Genomic DNA, 10,463 nt, shown 5'->3' on the forward strand with positions numbered 1-10,463 from the left:
CGCGCTGGGTTTTGGGAAGCTCCTCGGAAGGGGCGGGCCCTTCGAACCCCCAGCGGCCGCCTGCGTGGGCGGAGCCAGTCCGGCCTCGCGGGCCTCTGTGGCCGCCTTTGGGGTAAGCATTGGGTGGGTAGGTGTGTTTCTTGTTTCCTGTGTAGGTCTCTAGTTTAAGAAAGAAGGATGATGCCGGTTGTCTTGCATGAACAGGCCCTTGAAGAATGAGTACAGGTATATTGAGTGGAGAGGCCGGGAGAAACATTCTCAAATAAGGGAAATATATATTATAATATATATTATACACACACACACACATAAATATATGAATAAAAGTGTGCAGTGTTCAGAAACGAGTCTGGAGAGCAAAATAAAAGGAATGGGCTTAAAAAAATAAAAAGTAATGACTTGAGCAACATTGGAACCATAAATTGAAAGACCGACTATAGTGCAAATATATGTTAATTCTATCTTTACTCTTTCACAGGGATTTTATTAGGACCAAATGAGATTATGTAACTAAAGCTACTTTGTCCACTGGAAAAAGATACTAATATATTTAAAATTTTTTTAACACTTATTTATTTTTGAGAGAGAGACAGAGAGACTGAGCACAAGCCAGGGAGGGGCAGAGAGAGAGGGAGACACAGAATCTGAAGCAAGCTCCAAGGCTCTGAGGTGTCAGCACAGAACTAACCTAATGCCTCACTCCAACCCGCAAACGGTGTGATCATGATCTGAGCCAAAGTCCAATGCTTAACCGACTGAGCCACCCAGGCGCAGTAGAAAAAGATACTAAATTTAATTATTTTAGCATTTAGTGTCAGATCATGGAAATTTTATTCCCTTAAATCTACGTTCTTTGAAACATATAACTTTTTGAGCTGTGTATGTATGCACGTTTCTGGGTGTTCATTCATTTTTTTCAATTGATATTTATGAAGCACCTAAAATGTTTTCAAAACTGAGGATAGAGCCTTAGACAGGTAAAGTCTTTGCACACGTGGAGCTTTCTACAAACAATAAGCCAAGGCAATGTCCAAAGAGCATAAATACTCTAAAGAATTCAGGGTAAGGGGATAAAGAGTGATTTAGCACTGAGAGTTAGAGAAGGTGATAGATACCGTTACCCTTTGAGCACATCTTGTTCTTGACAAAGTGGAATCTTACTATCTGTTCTGTTCTTCAGCTTGCTTTGTTCAATTCTCAGTAGACTTCTGGATGTCTTTTCCCATGTCAGTACATACAGATTTAATTTATTCTTTTTCTATGTTAAGTTACATGGATTACATGGACATTCTGCAATTTATCCAACCAGTACCCTATTGATATACAATTAGATCTTTTGTCAAAAAGATGGGATGAACAGATTTTCAGGCACTCTTCTATTTCTGTAATCTGATCTTCTAGAATCACTGGGTCAAAGAGTATGTGTATTTTAAATTTTGATTGGTATTACCTATTGTCTTTTAAATAGGTTTTACCCAAACATATTTCCTCACTAGAACTGAGAATAATCAAACTTTTTTTTTGTTGTTGTTAAATGTTTATTTATTTTTGAGAGAGTGAGTGTGAGTGGGGGGGAGAGGCAGAGAGACAGAATCTAAAACAGGCTCCAGACTCTGAGCTGTCAGCACAGAGCCTGATGCGGGGCTCAAACTAGGCAACAGCAACATCCTGACATACTCCGAAGGTGGAAGCTTAACCGACTGAGCCACCCAGGAGCCCTGAATGGTCAAACTTTTAAACTCTTTCCTGCCTATCATTATTGATGAGATTAAGTACCTTTCATATGATTATTGGAGACTTATTTTTCATGAATTGTCAATCAGATTCTTTGCTTGTTTTTCATTTTCTATTTTTTCTTTTTTCTTTTCTTTTTTTTTTTTTTTTTAAGTTTATTTGTTTTGAGAGAAAGAGAAACAAAGCACACAAGCAGGGAAGGGGCAGAGAGAAAGGGAAAGAGAGAGAATCCCAAGCAGGTCCTGCACTGTCAGCGCAGAGCCCAATTCAGGGCTAGACCCCATGAAACACGAGATCATGACCTGAGCTGAAACCAAGAGTCAACGCTTAACTGACTAAGCTACCCAGGTGCCCCTCTTTGCTTATTTTTCTATTGGATATTGATCTTTTTAATATGGATTTGTAGAAACTTTTAATATTTTACGTAAAGACACTTCATTTTATGTTTTACAAATACTTTTATTATTTTGTTTGTAGTCTTTAAACTTTGTGATCTTTTACCATGTACTGAGACATTAAATTGTTAAATAGGCGTTTTTAACAATCTTTTCCTTATGGGTTCCTGGGTTTGACTAACACTTAGAATGGCCTTATATGTCCCAAAATTATTAAAATGTGTTCTGTGAGTCACCTGGCTGGCTTAGTTGGTAGGGCATGTGAGTCTTGATCTTGGGGTTGTCAGAGTCCCACATTGGGGTATAGAAAATGCTTAAAAGAATAAAAAATAAAATATTTTATTGTAATTCTTTAATTACGTTTATGGTTATATCCTTATTCCTCATTTATAGTGGGGTGCCTGGGTGTCTCAGTCGGTTAAGTGTCCAACTCTCAATTTTGGTTTAGGTTATGGTCTCACTGTCATGGGATGGAGCCCTGTATGGGGCTCTGTACTGAGAGTGGAGCCTGCTTGGTATTCTCTCTCCTCCTCTCTCTCTGCTCCTCCCCCTCTCTTTCTCTGTCTCAAGTAAAAAATATTTTTATTAAAAATAAATTTTGTTAATCTTTATTTAAAGAGACAGAGAGACAGACTGTAAGCATGGGAGGGGCAAAGAGAGGGGGAGACACAGAATCCAAAGCAGGCTCCAGGCTCTGAGCTATCAGCACAGAGCCTGACACGGGGCTTGAACCTACGACCTGTGAGATCACGCCCTGAACCAATGTCGGATGCTCAACCGACTGAGTCACCCAGGCGCCCCTCAAATAAACACTTTTTTATCCTCATTTTTAGTTTTTGAGATACCATTTACTAAATCTATCACTTCCTTATTGATTTGAAAAACTACTTCTCATATACTAAATAGGTATAAGTTTAGTTTGTTTGAGCATTCTGTTTTCTTCTCAAGATCTATCTGTGCCAGGATGTGTCATTGTTTTAATTTCCATGGTTCAGTAAGATATTTTGATATCTGATAAGGTAGTCCCTCCTAATTAATCTTTCTTTGTCCCCACTTTTCTTCATTGTTCCTAGGGATTTATTTCCCTAGAAAGGTTTTATTCTCAAATTTTCAAGTTTCCCACCAAATAAGATTCATCTGTCAGCTGATTTTAAAAGAAACTTCATTATAGCAAATGTGAAAACACAAGAGACAGAATAAGATGTAACAAAAGGAGAACTATTTTAAAAACAGTTATTTATTTGAAAGAGAGAGAGAGAGAGGGAGAATCCTGAGCAAGCTCAGCATTGTGAACATAAGCCTGATGCGAGGCTCCTTCCCACTGTGAGATCATGACCTGAGCCAAAGTCAAGAGTAGGACACTTAACTGAGTGAGTTACCCAGGTGTGCTGCAAATGGCATTATTTGTGATGATTTGGTTGCACATTGGGAAAGCCCAAGAATTAATTACAAGCCTCTTGAGATGGGGTGCCTGGGTGGCTCAGTCGGGTAAGCGTCCAACTCTTGATTTCAGCTCAGGTCATAATCTCACAGTTTGTGGGTTCCAGCCCCATGTCGGGCTCTGCACTAACAGTACAGAGCATGCTCGGGATTCGCTCTCTCTCCCTCTCTCTGCACCTACCCTGTTAGCTCTCTCTCTCAAAATAAATGAGAATAAACTTAAGAAAAAAAGGCGTCTTGAGAGTTCAACATAGGGGTCACATACATCACACACACAAAATACAATAATAACTTGCTTTTTCAGTGGCAAGAGAAAGCCAGTGTAGTGGTTTCCCATTGAGGCTCATGGGCTTGAGGGATCCTCATCTTTGTTCAGAGAATTTAGGCTACAATTCAGATGCTGAGCTTTGTAAACCTTAATGGATACCAGCTGAAGGAATTAAAAACTTGTGAAAGCTGCAAGTAATTTCTATCTGGCAAGGATGAATATTTTACTATTTTTGAGGCAGACTATTCCTTTATTCTAGGAAAGCCTCCCCAAGTGTCTTCCAGTTATATAAGATGTCTCAAAGAACTGGGGGAGGGATGGATGTAAAAGGGATGTGTTGGAGGGAAAGTTGCATCTCTCTGGCCTGGGTTGCTTTAGGGCAGGATGGTTGTTCCCTGCTCTGACCCTGACCTGTCAGTGAGCACCTGTGATTGGAGAGCTGACCAGCAGAATAGGGCCTGCTTCATGGGCAAATGGTACACATTTCAGGGCCCCGTGCTTAGAAAAATCCCACATTTGGTTTAATGCTCTGCTACTGCCATCTTAAAATTCATAATAGCTTTTGAACAGGGAGCCCCGCATTTTAAATTTGCACTGGGCCCTGCACATTATGTAACTGGTCTGCACCAGAAGTTGCTCAAAGTGTTTTCACTTTGAGTGAAATGCAAACTAGTCCCACCAGGATCTTAAGAGGGGAGAAAACTGACCCTACCCTTCCTGGAATTTAGAATCGGTCTTTTCCTTAAAGATTGGTGGCTATTGTTTAAAAAAAAACTTTTTTTTTTTAATCCTTTCATTATATTTTACAACTAGTTATTCTAACTATTCAAGAAACCTCAGTGTTGTACAGTTGGATCCTGGGGCAAAATCATATGCGGGCTCTCCCTTCATATGCTTTTTTGCATACCACAAAAGTAGCCCTTTTGAGAGGGAGAGAGAATTTGACTAAATTGGCTAAATGAGAGAGAGATCCAGAGCGGGGAGACTGGGGAGACTATTGGTTTTGTAAAGAGGAGTGGCCATGCGAGAGGACTGGTAGGAGGGCTTCTGGGATTCGGTGGGTATGAGGCTCTGGTTCCTTGAATGAAAAAAGGATGGTTTTTCCATCCGCCTCTGGGCATGGGGGTGAGAACAGTGCCAGTAGCTCCCTGGAATCCAGTGAGAGCTGCCTTCCTCAGTTATTCCCAGTTTCCAAGATGGCTTGAAAACTAAATACAGTACTCAAAAGTTGTGTCACATTCTCTTATCTTCAGACAGAGATGCTTGGGCTCCTCACAGTCTTTGGGCCTTGATATAATACTCTGCTGTGACATGGCTTCATGGAGTGCTCATAAAGCTGTGTGATTGTGAGTCCAGGATTTGCTGGTTCCTTCTCTTGTAATTTATTTATTTATTTATTTATTAAAAAAAAAATTTTTTTTTGATGTTTATTTTTGAGAGAGAGAGAGAGAGAGAGAGAGAGAGAGAGAGAGAGAGACAGCGTGAGCGGGGGAGGGGCAGAGAGAGACGCAATATCGGACACAAGCTCCAGGCTCTGAGGTGTCAGCATAGAGCCGGATGCTCAGCTGAAACACTGGGACCTGAGATAATGATCTGATGCCCAACCCACTGAGTCACCCAGGCACTCCCTTTCTCTTGTAATTTATCTGCTGTAGGGGAATAGGAAGATGAGTGATGTGCTGAGAGGAGCAGAGATGAGAGACAGAAGAATAACTATGCAGACTTGATTGTTTTCTCTTTGGGTTATCAGGGCTTCTCTTTAGTAAATCCCTTTTGTGATTAAGAGGCACCATTGATCTCAGGGTCATGAATTTAATCCCCATGTTGAGCGTGGAGCCTACTTAAAAAAAAAAAAAAAAGATTGTTCAAGTTGGGTTTTTGTGTTTTTTTCCCCCATAGAGTTACTTGACTTTATCACCAGAGTTTGGGTTTATCCCCACTTTACACATGAAGGGACTGAGAGACCCAGGCATCTTCATTTCAAGTCCTGAAGGCAGGGTATTAGGGAAATTTTTCAGTTAGAAACAATTGTGCCTGGGTGGCTCATTTGATTAAACACCTGACTTCAGGTGGTGATCTTGCTGTTCATGAGTTCGGGCCCTAGTTCCCTCTCTCTGCCCCTTCCTGCTCATGCTGTGTTTTTCTATCTCAAAAATAAATAAATATTAAAAAAAAATAATTATGCCCCTGTTAAATCTCATTGACTCAATACTGCCACTGTGCTAAGCTTCACATGTTTTTGTTAAGTGATTTATCCAAAGCCCCTGGCCTTGCACTTTTTCCATTACATACCTCTCCTGCCCCTCTAGCCAGTTTGGTTTATTTTGGTTTATTCCCTTATATCATTGAGGATTCAACTGTGAGAAATAAAACAAAACTTTGGCTTAATACACAAATAATTTATTGACAGTGTATTAGCTAGATCATAGTATAGAAGGAGAAATTGCACCCCCAGCCTTGAAAGGGTCTTGAACCAAGAAAGTCCAGATCTTGCTAGAGGGAAACTTGTGTGCTACTTCTTTAGCTCATTGCCAGCAGATGATTGGATTCAATCCCCTACAGTGTCTGTGTGCCTCCTGTCTTAGGTCACCAGTAAAGTTCCCTGTAAGAGGTTGCCTGGCTTCTTACTGACATGTGTCCATCCTTCTAGTCAGGGGTGGGGTCCCACAATTAGCAGCCCACCAGAAGGAAGAAGATCAGAGGAACACCTTAAGGAATGAATCCTGAGCAGAAAAAAAACAAAAGATGTACTTTCCATCCTGTAATAGGACCTTTCGACAAGATCTTTTCTGTAAATTGTTCACAGCTAGATAGAGTGGGAGAGGTCACAGTGTTTTGTGAAGGCCTACAGTGACCTAACATTTAGAAATGGCATATAGCAAACCGAAAGGAAATTAGCTGAAATGAAACTCTCCATCTCAGCTCTCTTTCTGTCTCCCTTTTCTGGTGATGATGATAAACTTCTGTACTCTAAATCCAGTCATTTTGATTGACAAGTCAAATGTATGGTGAATGTTTTATTAAAGTTCATATGAAATTCAGAATGATGACGCTCTAATATTTCTTCTTGACGTATCCCTATTCACTGAACTTCTCTGGCTTCCCACCCCCTCCACTGCACCTTCCCAACAATGTGGGTCCTAAGACTAAAATGACTTTATTCTAGTTTGAATTTACTAGTCTTGAAACCACTCTTTTTAAAAAATATATATATTTATTTATTTTGAGAGAGAGAGTGAGCTGGGGAGAGGTCCAGAGAGAGAGGGCGAGAGGAAATCCCAAGCAGGCTTCACGCTCAACGTGGATGCGGAGCCCGATGTGGGGCTTGTCAGTGCAGAGCCCAGTGTGAGGCTCGAACCCAGGAACTGTGAGATCATGACCTGATCTGAAATCAAGAGTCAGATGCTTAAATGACTGAGCCACCCAGACACCACTCCTTTTTAAACACAAGTAATCCATTGTCATTATGGAAAAACCTGGACAGAGAGATTAAAAAAAATAATGTGTATTACCTTCCACTATCTACAGAAAGAGATGTTTGCAGTTTTCTTTTGGGAAACATAGCTATTTCCTATATCCATAACTGACCCTTAACTAATTGTAACACATTTTATTTTATTTTTTTTTTAATTTTTTTAATGTTTATTTATTTCTGAGACAGAGAGACAGAGCATGAGTGGGGGAGGGGCAGAGAGAGAGGGACACAGAATCCGAAGCAGGCTCCAGGCTCCGAGCTGTCAGCACAGAGCCCGACTCGGGGCTTGAACTCACAGACCCTGACGCGGGGCTCGACCTCACAGACCGCGAGATCATGACCTGAGCCGAAGTCGGAAGCTCAACCGACTGAGCCACCCAGGCGCCCCTGTAACACATTTTAAATTGTCACAGACAATATGTGTTTGGGGAATTTCAATTTTTTTTAATGTTCATTTATTTTTGAGAGAGAGAGGCAGAGCATGAGCAGGGGAGGGGCAGAAAGAGGAGGATAGAGGATGTGAAGTGGGCTCCGACCTATTAGCAGCAAGACCATTGTGAGGTGGAACTCAGGAACTTGGAGATCATGACCTGAGCTGAAGTCAGATGCTTAACCCACTGAGCCACCCAGGCATTAGCATCTCCAAAAAGTGTCACTTTCCCTGAAGAATGTATTTACTTTTTGAAAAGTTGGGTTTCACATTAGACCTACTTTCTCTATTCAGTGTAGACAAAATTATTTTTTTTAATTAAAAAAATGTATTTATTTATTTTTCGGGGGAGAGACAGAGTGTGGAGGGGCAGAGAGAGAGGGGGACAGAGGATCCCAAGTGGGCTCTGTGCTGACAGCAGAGAGAAAGCCCCATGTGGGGCTCGAACTCACCAACTGTGAGATTATGGCCTGAGTTGAAGTCAGATGCTTAACCAACTGAGCCACCCAGGTGCCCCTAGACAAAATTATTTCTTAAGTTTTTTACCTTTACAAAGCTTACTTTTGGTGAATGCAAAACAGATAGGAAAACACAGAATTTACCTACAGGTCCTTAGGCATATATGGATTGAACATTTGAAAAATTTATTAATGTTTTTGAATGTATATCTTAAGTTTTAAAAAATGTGAAGCAAGTAATATTTTATTGTATTAAATGCTCTTCTGTGTGATAGATAAAACTTCTGAAAGAAGCTTTATTTTTTCAAGTTACCAGTGTTGGTAAAAAAACTCAAACTCTCAAAAATACTTGAAAATAAATGCCTCTAATTCACTTTTCATTCCAATGCTAATCAGAAAAATATCAAATCAAGATTCATTTTATGTGGCATGTCAAGCAGAAAGAAAATAGTAATTATACTTTGTGCTATGAATAAGAATTGTAAGATAGCTTTTCTCCTCAAAAAGCAAATACAACCTAAAAGTCCTTTTTTAATATTGAGAAGCGTTTTGTATAATGTCAGTTTAGATTGAGTGCAGAGTCTGGGGTTGTCAGCAGACCCTTGTACTTGCTGTCAGTAAATTTGCTATAAAGACTTTCTTTTTGCACTATCTAGTTTTTATCAGCCTTTTGAGACTTTGGTAAATTGTGAATGATCTTTGGAGATTAAGATTTGCTTCAAATTTCCAAGTATTACCATTTGTAAGTCTTGCCCATTTTAGGTAAGATATCTTTCTGTTCATTGTTAAACCGGGATGATTTTTGTGATAAAACATTCATGCTCTATCTCTGCATTTAAAAAATACTAACTGGGGCGCCTGGATGGCTCAGTTGGTTGAATGTCCGGCTTCAGCTCAGGTCATGATCCTAGCGGTGGTGAGTTGGAGCCCTGCGTTGTCTCTGTGCTGACAGCTCAGAGCCTGGAGCCTGCTTCAGCTTCTGCGTCCCCCTCTCTCTCTGCCTCACCCCTGCTTGTGCTCTGTCTCTCTCTGTCTTTCAAAAATGAATAAACTTAAAAAATTTTTTAAAAAAGTACTAACCTGTTTCTTTTCCATTCCTTCAGTGAAGTTTCATGAAGCCATTTAAAAATGGATGTCAGGTGCGCCTGGGTGGCTCACTTGGTTAAGCAGCCAACTCTTGATTTGGGCTCAGGTTATGATCTCCTGGTTTGTGAGTTCAAGCCCCACATAGGGCTATGCACTAAGAGTTGGAACATGCTTGGGATTCTCTCTCCCTGTCTTTCCTCTTCCTCCACTCACTCTCTCTCTCTCTCTCAAAAGAAATGAATAAACTTAAAAAAATAATAATAAAAATAAAGAATAAAAATGGATATCAGGGGTACCTGGGTGGCTCAGTCAGTTAAGCACCCAACTGTTGATTGCGGCTCAGGTCATGATCTCTCGGTAATGAGGTTGTGAGATTGAGCCTCTAGTTGGGTTCTGCACTGGGTATGGAGGCTGTTTGAGATTCTTTCTCTCCCTGTCCTTCTGCTCCTCCACATGCATGCTTGCTGTCTCTCTCTCTCAATCAATCAATCAATCAATCAATAAAACTAAAATAGATGTCAAGCAAGACTTTTTTTTAGTGGAGAGGTATGATTGACATATGACATTTCTTTTAGGTATACAGCATAATGATTCCATATTTATATATACAGAACGTCTCTGACTTACTATGGTTTGACTTACAATTTTTCAGATTAATGATGGTGTGCAAGAGGTATGCATTCCATAGAAACTGTATTTCAGATTTTGAATTTTGATCTTTTCCCACTTTAGCAATGTACATTATGATATTCTGTCTTAATACTGGGCAGTGACAGTGAGCCACAGCTTCTGGTCAGCCATGTGATCATGTGGGTAACTGATAGGCTTACAATCTTTCGTACCCATAGAACTGTTGTTTTTCACTTTCAGTACAGTATTCGATAAATTCCGTGATTCATTCAATACTTTATTTTAAATTGGCTCTATATGCTTCGGGTTCTGTGTCTCCCTCTCTCTGCCCCTCCCCCACTCGTGCTCTGTCTCTCTCTCTCTCTCTCTCTCTCTCTCTCTCTCTGAAAAATAAACATTAAAAAAGTAAAAAAAAAATAGGCTTTATATTAGATGATCTTGTCCAACTCTAGGATAATGTAAGTGTTCTGAACACATCTAAGGTCTGCAAGGCCAAGGTATGATGTTCTGTAGGTTAGGTGTATTCAGTAAATGTTTGACTTACAAT

Source organism: Lynx canadensis, chromosome A1 (assembly GCF_007474595.2).
Source record: "Lynx canadensis isolate LIC74 chromosome A1, mLynCan4.pri.v2, whole genome shotgun sequence".
Taxonomy (NCBI): Eukaryota; Metazoa; Chordata; class Mammalia; order Carnivora; family Felidae; genus Lynx; species Lynx canadensis.